Genomic DNA, 10919 nt, shown 5'->3' with positions numbered 1-10919 from the left:
TATCATTCATTCCCCTTCTCTGCTGAAATTGGCCAGAATAACTTTCTACTGTTTGCAAAAACAAAGCACACAAGTGCATACACACAAAAAATAAAATAAAGCAAAACTCAAAAGATTACCGCACTCCTGTGAACTTTTTTTTTTTGATACAGGGATCGTTTCCCTTCAGAAAACTAGACACACACAGAAATATGTCCCACCCCCTCCACTCACCACACCGTCATCTGTTCAAGCCCATTTAGCGGGAGGCAGCTGGGGTGTGTGGTGCCCCGGCGAGGGAACCCAGCTGGACAGCAGAGCTCTGTGATTCTTTCCAAATCGAAGGAAGTACAGCTGTGCTCCGGATCTACCCGGAATGCTCCGTGTTTTCCAATCTATCTTTCCCTAAATTGGCTCATAAATTCTCACACTTCTCAGGCTCACCTTTCTCAGCTCGACCAGTGAGAGCAGCTGAGGTGGGTAGCCTAATGGTTCCAAGGCGTTAAAGCTGCAGTGCTGAGCAAATCCCTTTCTGGGAAGAAGGGTCTTTGTTCTTTCATTTCTTCTTCTGTTTTTAATCTTGTGTTTATAGCTACATCATTTCAGAGGAAAAGGGTGGCAGTATGGGGATACCTGTGTAGGAAATAAAAGCCCAGTCACATGGGAAAGAACAAATCATTGGAATCCCCTTCAAGGACTGCCACCCATTTTCATTCGTGTGTTATTGATGAGCAGTGGGAGGGCGGCTGGGGTGGATCGGCCCACATGGCAGCTTGGCTAAGGGAGTCTCGGAGGACCTGGTGGGAAGGGGTCATGGGGACCCGTGAGAACAAGAGCCAGAGGGCAGAAGAGGAAGGGAAAGATAGCGACACAGAAGCAAAACACACCGTGCAGTGGCCAGTCCTGGGAAGAAAGTGAAAGCAGGCCAGGACGTTGCAGGCAGGCTCAGGGCTAGTGGTCAGGGGACCTCAGGGAGGATGTGACAGCCGGGTGGAGACCAGGAGAGCCCGGGAAGGAAACAGGAATCAGGGCAGGGCGATGGCCTGCAAACCAGATGGACAAGCTCTGGAACCAGAAGGTCAGCAGAGCAGGAAGGGAATAAACAGCCATGGAAAGGAGGGAGGCAGGACGGGTGGTCTTCCAAGTGAGCTCACTGACATGCAGTCATTGCTGAGGTGTGTAGAGGAACTGTCCCCTTAAAAAACTAAAACAAACAACAAAAAGTTGGAGCCGGAGCAATAGTACAGCAGGTAGGGTGTTTGCCTTGTACTCAGCCGACCTGGGTTCGATCCCCAGAATCCCATAGAGTGCCCCCAGCACAGCCAGGAGTAACTCCTGAGTGCACAAGCTGTTTTGAGCAGCTTTAGGTTTGCAGGGACACAGAGCTGAAAGTGCTTTTCTCCTCTGCAGTTTCTCCTCTGGCTCACAGCGCTGCAACAGTGGGGTGCAGTGTGTTGCCACAGGGGAACCGGGTGGATACACTGCCACGGAAAGTGAAGAGCAGCCAGTGGACCCCCAGCTCGCAGACACAGGCCAGGCTCAACGGGCACAATGGTCCAGTTACAACTGGAGTCTGGCCTCCTCCTCCTCCCTGCATTTTTTCACTCTTGGTGAAGCAAGGTAGTAGTCATTGAGACTTACTTAGGAAGATGTGAGGGGCACGAGAGAGAAGTGCGCGTTCAAGAGAGAACACCGGCTTCTCCGGAGTGGACGTCAGCAAGACACATGGCGACAAGCCAGCGAGATCCGGGTTCAAAGAGAACACAGGCTGGAAGAGCGAGCTTGCGGAGTCCTGACCCGCACCGTCTCGGGATGCTGAGACGGGCTCTTTAGAGAGGTAGCGAAGGTAGGGGGGGTGCCGAGGGTGGGCCCGAATCCAGCCTTGCTGGGAAGGCTGAGTGAGAGGCCTCCTCCAGACGCGCCCGGCTCACGCCCGCTCTCGTCCTGTGGCCTCCACAACGGCCAGCCCTGCAGGTGCCCCGCTCTGTGGCCCTGGGTCACGGACACCTTCCCAGAGTGGGCAATGCCACCTCTTGGGGGCATCCAAGTGGTCAAGGGGGTGGAGGGCACAGACACAGTACATAGAGCAGGGCGCTTGCCTTGCCTGTAGCTGACCTGGGTTCGATCCCCGGCATCCCCCAGAGTCCCCCAGACACCGCCAGGAGTGACTCCTGAGCATCACCATATGTGCCCCCTCAAAAAAAATGATGATCGAGGTGGGGTGCTAATAGCGTTGGTGCAATGGGGGGGGGGCTTTCTGCTTGTTCCCTTAAAGAAGGTGGACTGGGGGGAGGACTGAGCACTGAGAAGTGGGTTTTTTGGTTTGTTTGTTTCTGAAAAAGGGGCAAGTAGGCTGAAGTATTCTGTCTGCCTCTCTCTGACTATGGCTCACACGGTCGAGAAGACCCGCCTGCCTGGTTCCATTCATGAGGCTTATTTCTGACATTCTCAACCGGAGGACTCTTCCCCCTGCAAGCTTTTTTTTTTTTTTTTTTCCTCCCTACTGACTATTTTTTTTAATTGAATCACCATGAGATAGACCTTTACAAAGCTGCTCATGGTCGGGTTTCAGTCATACAGTGTCCCCTATTCCTCAACTACCACCGCCCCCGCCTGCCTCTATGGCTCTATGGCAGGCACCTCTCTCTCTCCCTCTCTCTCTCTCTCTCTCTCCCCCCCCCCTTTGGGCATCGTGGTTTGCAATACGAATACTAAAAGGTTATTGGTTATCACCTATATCCCTTTCCCTAGTCCCAACACTCAGTTCTTACCCAGCGTGACCATTTCCAGCTATTCTTGTCATCCTGGTCCCTTCCCTACTGACTGTTGATCTTCCACCCAGAAGTGCTCTCTAGGTGACACCAGGCACTGCGCTACCTCAGAACCTGCAATTCCACACAGATGTGCAGAGGAAAGGAGGTGGCCAGTCCCGTGATTCCCTGCCGAGCCCATGCGTGTCCCGCCCACGCTTCACTCCAGAGCCCTCCACAAATCTTGCTACCAATTGTCTTCAGGCCAGAAAGGCGAACTTCGGTTTACAAGGAGCCAATATAAATATAATAGGCACACAGCTGGAACATGTTGGGTGAACAAGTGGTGAGGGTTTTTTTTGTTTCTTTTCCTTTTGTTTTTTTTTGCTTTTTGGATCACACCTGGCGATGCACAGGGGTTACTCCTGGCTCTGCACTCAGGAATTATCCCTGGCGGTGCTCAGGGGACCATATGGGATGCTGGGAATCGAACCCGGGTCAGCTGCGTGCAAGGCAAATGCCCTACCCACTGTGCTATTGCTCCAGCCCCTGTTTTCCTTTTGTTTTGTTTGGGAGATACACCTGGCTATGCCCAGGGTTTACTCCTTGCACTGTGCTCATGGCTTATTCCTGGAGGTGCCCAGGGGACCACATAGGACAAAGGGGATGGAACCCGGGTTGGCCGCATACAAAGCAAAGGCCCTGCTCTCTGTACTACGGCTCGGCCCATTCAATGGTGTTTTTAGGAACTAAAAATAATAACTGGCCCTCTCAACTTCTTTTGCACTCAAGTGAGAATACACCCGGGGCTCCAAGGACTGCAGGAAAATGTGAAGCTTTCCAGCACCAGCAAGCGTTACTGTGTGCCCTCTACCGCCCTGTCACAGGCAGCCACAGTCAAGATCCCGCCAGACCCCGAGCGGCCGCACACCAACGGCCCCTCCGTTCCTGAACGCCCGTGATCCCGGAGGCCCTTTAACTGCTTTCGGCACCCAGCGGCTTCTTGCAGAAATGCCTCTAGACTGTGAACCAAGCTACAGCCCCACGCCTCCCCGGGAGGGGAAAGGTTTTTCTCTCTCGGCCTTTCCTTTCCCCGGCAGCAGCATGGCGACCGCCACCTTATAAGGCCACTAAACAGAGGCACGAGCTTGCAGTGATGCGACTTCTGGCAGAAATTTCTCTGGACTTAATTACTAAAGTACCGGAAATCCAAAACCGCGTGGCCACACGACCTCATATGCTCTTCATTCTCAGCAATGGAAAACAAATTATCATATGATGCCTCTTCGGCAGGTCTGATTGTTGGGGGAAAATTCCAAATAATAATAGTGATTTTTTCTGCTGAAATACTGAATGTAATCAAAGTAAAGAGAAAGTAAAGTGAAAATCATCAGCCACACAGGCCGGGGTGGGGGGATGGGATGGGAGGTATACTTGGGTCCTTGGTGGTGGAACACGTGCACTGGTGAAGGGATGGGGGTTTGACTGAGCCTGAAAGCTTTGTAAGTTTTCACATTGTGATCCAAATAAAAAATTTAAAAATTTTTTAAAAAGACCCTCCTCCCAACAAATGTCCTTGGTTTAGCCAGAAGGACAAGTCTGTTTCCTGATGAACAAACGCCACAAGTGCCAAAGTGCCTCTGCAGGTTCCAAATGTATTTTCTAGCTGTGTCTTAGCAGCCTGTGGTGCTTTCCGGGGCCCACAGGAAGGACAAGAGCCTTAGAATAAGGCAAAGCAGGGGCTAGAGTGATAGTACAGTGGGGAGGGCATTTGCCTTGCACACGCTGATCCAGATTCGATCCCCGGCATCCCATATGGTCCACCAGCACTGCCAGGAGTAATTCCCAAGTGCAAAGCCAGGAGTAAACCCTGAGCATCACCGGGTGTTACCCAAAAAGAAAAAAAAAAAGATAAGGCAAAGCTTGGGGGTGAAAACATTATCAGAGACATTCAGTCACTTGAAACAAAAAAAAAACCATTTAGATAGTACGCCCTGAGTGTATAAATATCTCCCGGAGAGAAGTAAATATCTCACCCGAAAGCGTCTCGGGTATTGGAAAAGAAAGAGGTGCCAAGCCTGAGAAATGGCGATTTGCACCCAATGCGTGAATGGGGAGAAGAGCTGGTGCGTTTCTCACCGTCTCTGCAAATCCCATCCTCCAGGGAAAAGGCTGCCTCTTCCTCTTTTCACTCGGCTGAGCAGCTCTGCAGCCAGATCTGGCTCAGAGGAAGAGGGTGGCTGAGAAATCTGAGTTTTCTAGCCATTGGGCAGCATGGAGCTTGCAAAACCAGATTCTGCCTCTTTCCATTTCTCAAGCCCCCAAACCCCTGTTGAACAAGAAGGCAAAGATGGCCACCACACCTGCCTTTTCTTTCAAAAAATAAAAATAACAGCAGCAAGGAGTTAGGGATGTTTTTCCACTTGATCTTGGATGGCTGAATCTGAACTGCCTGTTTCTCAGGGTTGAAAGAAAAACCAAACCAAACACCTGATCTCGACAATTTCGATATTTTGCCTCTTTCTTGCAAACTCAGCCTGTGTTGTCCCAGCAAGCCACATCAAAACCCAGGGTAAGTGGCATCATCATGAGTCTCTCTCTCTCTCTCTCTCTCTCTCTCTCTCTCTCTCTCTCTCTCTCTCTCTCTCTCTCTCTCTCTCTCTCTCTCTCTTTCTCGTGTGTGTGTGTGTGTGTGTGTGTGTGTGTGTGTGTGTGTGTGTGTGTGTGTGTGTGAAGTGTGTGTTAAGGAGAACAGAGTAGCGGGCCAAAGGAGCGCCCTCTGCTGGTGGATAGCTTTGTCTGCAGAAACAAATGTCTGCCAATTCTTTCCAAGAGGCTGCATTGATTCTTCATGCCTCCTCCTCAGCCGCCCAGTCCTCACCACCTTGTAGGAGGGATGTGTGAATGGCCCTAGACCTCAGAGGACCCAACGTGCCCACACTGGAATGGTCTGTCCCTCTGAGCATGCTCTCAGAGGCTTTCCATGCAAAACCTGGCATGCTGGATGGAATTAAATACTGGTTTGTCACTCTGAAGCGGGCAGATGGCAGACCTACCCTGAAATAGCTCTTCTGGAAGAGTAACACATGGGAAATTGCATTAATTGTAATAATTGCTTTTGATGCCTTGATAAAAACTGGCAGAGACCTTTGAAAATCTTCTAATCATGGAAAATTAGCACAGCGCCTCTTAGAGGGACAGGGCCAGTGACCTGGGGTTAGAACTCAGGGGCTGCAGATTAGAAAGAGCTCGAGGAAGCACTGGCCCAGACGAGGGGGGAAACTGAGGCACGGGATCCCTACAAGGTGTCTAGTCTCCTTGGGAGCCATTGGGAGGTGGGGACACCGTTGGCTAATTTAATGGTCATGTACACAGGGATTTAGAGACTCCATTCCAGTCCACTGCCCCGCGCATATAGAAGAGTCATGGGAGCGGGAGAGTGGTGAATGCCAACACTGTTGGTTTGATCTTGGGCCACAGATCCCTGTCTGTGCTCAGGGATCACTACTAGAAGAGGGTGATACGGGTGCCAGGGTTCGAACCCCAGCTGGCCATGCGAGAGGCAAAGACCCGCCCTGCTGTCCTATCGCTCTGTCCCCCAGACAGCTGTCCTCCGGTGCCGCCCCAGATGTCATCTGCTCCTTGCCCGTGGTGCAGGCGAATCCCTGAGACTGAGCAGCTTCACGGCTCCTTTGCCCTCGGTAAAGCCTTGCAGATCTGTTTCCTTGCCTCTCGAAATTCGTCGATCAACCTTCTGCTCTGGGTAAGGAAGGAGTTCGTCTACAATGCTGGGTATTTGCCATGTTCTTCATCTTCCAGGAATATGCCTGCCTTGCTCTTTTCATGGTCTCCTTCAGCAAGTGCAAGAGCCGCGGCAGGCAGGTTCTGGCTCTCAGAGCACTTCCAGCAGAGCACACCTCCGTGGAGGGAGTGACAAGAGTCCCGAGAGCTGGGGCCTTTTGTGCCAGGCACTATTCAAAGCACCTCGGCAAGAGTATTGCTCAGATCATCCTCACGCCACCCCACCCCCTTACACACACACCTTGGGCATTGATTATTATCATCACTATTTTTGCCAAGAAGAACCCCAGTGGTCAGACACTGAAGTAACCTCCTCCAGGTCACTCAGCTCCCAACTGGAAGAACTGTTTAAAATGAGGTGGTCGCCTCCAGTGCCCCCGTTCTTAAGACTATGATTAGGTGGGTGAGTAAACTGGCAGGTAGACCAGCAATTTCAGTTGATGTTTGGGTACGCGCGTGCATGCATGTGCTCGTGTATGTGTGTGTGTGTGTGTGTGTGTGTGTGTGTGTGTTTGGAAGGGGGAGGTTAGTCACGTAATAAAATAGTGTTTTAAGGAAGATCAGCAAAGCTTGTCAGTCAAGAACTAATCATGAGTGTTGAGGCCTGGAGGATCCCATTGTAGCAACCAGAGGAAGCAGGTAGCAATCGTAGACGACCTGTCAACATACGAGTGGACTGTGTTTCAATAAAACTTTATTAGAATAAAAAACTATGACAGACTAAGATTTACCCTGTGAGCCTCCTCTACCAACCTTGTGTGTTGTGTGAAGGGATTACAAGGACCAGCTTGAGTGATGGCTCTGCCTGCAGGCACTCTAGTTAATCCGGTTACAGGCAACAGAGAAGGAGGATGACGGGCATTCCTGGCAGATGGAAACATTTGAGAATCAGGGACCAATGAGAGAAAGCGGAGACTGGGGAGAGCAGTGGTGACACTAGGAATGACAAGAGATGTGTCAAGGCGGCAAGCAAGCTCGGGAGGCCGCCCTTTGCCTCTGTTGGCAACAGTCTCAAAAACCAGCTTCCTTCTGGCTACCGTCATGTTTTCCAGTGTCCATGAACTTTCTTTTTTTTTTTTTTCCTGTGTGAAAAACTTCTCTTCACTGACACAATCTTTATAGTTTTCTCTTACTTTGCATCATGGAAAAATGTCTTCCTTCTTGGCACATCAAGTAGAAGGAAGATCACAGATTTCTACCAGAGATTAGCAGTACCAAACCCACGTGCTCTTCTGCTCTTCGCAATAGCCCAAATCTGGAGACAACCTCAGTGCCCGAGAATAGCAGACTGGTTAAAGACACAATGGTACACTTACACAATGGAGTACTACACAGCTGTTGGGAAAAGTAAAGTCATGAAATTTGCTTATAAATGGACGGGCATGGAGAACATCATGCTGAGTGAGATGAGTCGGAAGGGGAGGGACAGATAAAGCCTGACTGAACTCATTTGTGGGATATAAAAAAATAGTCTGAGACTAATATCCAAGGCCAGGTAAAACAGGGACCAGGAGGACTCGTCAACGGTTGGAAGCTTGCCGCAAGTGTGTGTTGTGGGGGCGGGGGGCAAAGGGCAGTTAGGAGAGAAAAGGGACTGATTTGATAATAATAGTTAGAAATGATGACTCTGAACACCCAAGGACAGTAGACACAAGGGCCAGGAAGATTACTGCATGGTTGGAAGCTGCCTTATGAGCTGGGGGAGAAGGCGGCTGGGATAGAGAGGGGATCACTGAGTCAATGATGGATGGAGAGATTGCTCGGGATAGGAGATGTGTGCTGGAAGCAGGCAAAGGACAGAACACGATGGCCTCTCAGTGTCTGCAATCTGTAGTGCAAACCATAATGCCCATTAGTAGAAAGAGAGAGTAAGAGGGAAATTGTCTGCCATACAGGCAGGGGGAGGGGTGGGGCAGGGGTGGGGGGGATACTGGGGACATTGGTGGTGGAAAATGTACACTGGTGGAGGGATGGGTGTTGAGTCATTGTTTTTTGTTTTTTTTTGGCTTTTTGGGTCACACCCAAGCGATGCACAGGGGCTAATTCCTGGCTCTGCACTCAGGAATAACTCCTGGCGGTGCTCAGGGGACCATGTGGGATGCTGGGAATTGAACCCGGGTCAGCCGTATGCAAGGCAAATGCCCTACCGGCTGTGCTATTGCTCCAGCCCCAGGTGTTCGGTCATTGTATGACTGAAACTCAAACCTGAAATTTTTATAACTGTAGCTCACAGTGATTCAATTTAAAAAGAAAAAAATTTAAAAATTCCATGTAATAGCTTATAAAAAAAAAAAGAAGAAAAGAAATTATCACTCTGAACAAGAACTGAATGTTGAAAGTAGATAAAAGGATATACGTGATAACCTTTCAGTATCTGTATTGCAAACCATATGCCCAGGAGAGAAAAAGAGAGGGAAAGAGGGAGAGACAGAGACAGAGACAGAAAGACAGAGAGTGTGAGAGAGAGAGGGAGAGAAAGAGAGAGAGAAGAAAGTGCCTGTCATAGAGGCAGGTTGGGGAGGGTGGCAGGAGGGAAACTGGGGACATTGGTGATGAGAAATGTACACTGGTGAAGGGATGGATGATGGAACATTATATGACTGAAATCCAATCATGAACAACTTTGTAACAGTATCTCACTGTGATTCGGTTAAAATAAATAAATTTTAAAAATTAAAAAACAAAACAATGTTTAAAGCTTATGGAAACAGGAGCTGCCGACCATGACAGATGACAGATATGAGGTGTCACCAGACCCCGAGACCGACATCTGATGTGTCATGTGGGGACCCCAGGGTGCACGTGGTCGTGTCTGTCACGTGGCTCCTGATGCGGAAGGAGCCGGGCAGCCACAGAGGGATGGCCAGGCCCTCCTGCCGGGGCATGTGAGCAGCCCAGGAAGCCAGTCAGGGTCACCCGGCTCCAGCCCCCTCCCAGAGGGTCCCCTTGTGGCCCAGCACAACCACCCGACCCCGGCGCCCCTTTCTCCGAGCAGCTCCTGGGGACTCTGGGACAGGTGGGGGGCTGCAGGGTGAGGTCAGAGGGCCCTAGTGAAGTCTAGATGGAACAAACCACGGAACCTTCTAGAACAGCCCCCTCAGGCTTTCTATTCCTTTTTTCTTTTTGTTTTGGTGGGCTGGAGCAATATCACAGTGGGTAGGGCATTTGTCTTGTACAAGGCTGACCCAGGTTTGATTCCTCCGCCCCTCTCGGAGAGCCCGGCAAGCTACCCATGGCATATTTGATATGCCAAAAACAGTAACAACAACTCTCACAATGGGGATGTTACTGGTGCCCGCTTGAGCAAATCGATGAGCAACGGGATGACAAGTGAGACAAGTGATGGAAACATACTGCAAATGGTTCATTCTATTTTCTCTTGTTTTTGTTTTGCTTTGCTTTGTTTTAGGGCCCAATCCAGCTGTGTTCAGGACTCATTCCTGACCCTGAGCTCAGGGATCACACCTGGCAGAGCTCAGCGGACCATATGTGGTGCCGGGATTGAACCTTGGGTCAACCGTGTGAAAGGCAAGTAGTGCCCTGTCGCTGTGCCATCTCCCTCTCTGGTCCCTGCATGTTATATTTTTGGGTATAAACTGTATGCCTCGATACCATTTATTTAGCTTCCTAAACAAAAACAAACAAAAGAATTCTTACATCAAAGGGTTCACAGCCTATGAAGCATTATTCTTAAGGCACATTCTTCCAAATTATATCAATTTGAGGAAGGGGGTGATTTTTGAACCGAGGATCTTAAAGCCTGCTCTAATATTAACACACATTCTATATTAATGTAGCTATCAATCATCTCTCAATCTATAAAGTGACAAAGATGCTAAGTAAATCAAATAGCACACCAACTCCCTCTGCTGACATCCCCACTATCCTTTATAATGTCATCGGTCTTCAAACAAATCAAATTTTGTCCTAAGAGGTACTATTCATAATATTTATGCCATTGGGTCTACATTTACTCTGCACACCGGGTAATAGCAAGGTTTTCTAAACTCGAGACTTAAGTGACATTTGAAAAACATCCTAGATGAAAAATACAGTCAATGAATAATTTCCTTAATCAGTATAATCGTCAAGAAATTGATTATCACAGTTAATAATGGGTGCGGGGGAATATTTTTAAAGTCTTGGATGACTGTCAAAATAAATGTGTTACAAATGATCATTTATATTATGAAGAGAGAATTAATAATAAAAAAGCTAGTTTTTCATATCCCTTTGACTCAAATTATTTCCAATTACTGTCACTCATTCTTTTGTGGAATTTCTTGCTGTTACCTTTCCCTGACAAGACTGAGCTCTGGTGCATCCGTGGGGAGCAAGAGTTGTTGTGCAACTGCGGAGAGAGAGCTGGGTAGAGCAAAATTACAGACC

This window comes from Sorex araneus, chromosome 9 (genome assembly GCF_027595985.1).
Source record: "Sorex araneus isolate mSorAra2 chromosome 9, mSorAra2.pri, whole genome shotgun sequence".
Lineage (NCBI taxonomy): Eukaryota > Metazoa > Chordata > Mammalia > Eulipotyphla > Soricidae > Sorex > Sorex araneus.
This window is presented reverse-complemented; position numbering follows the sequence as displayed.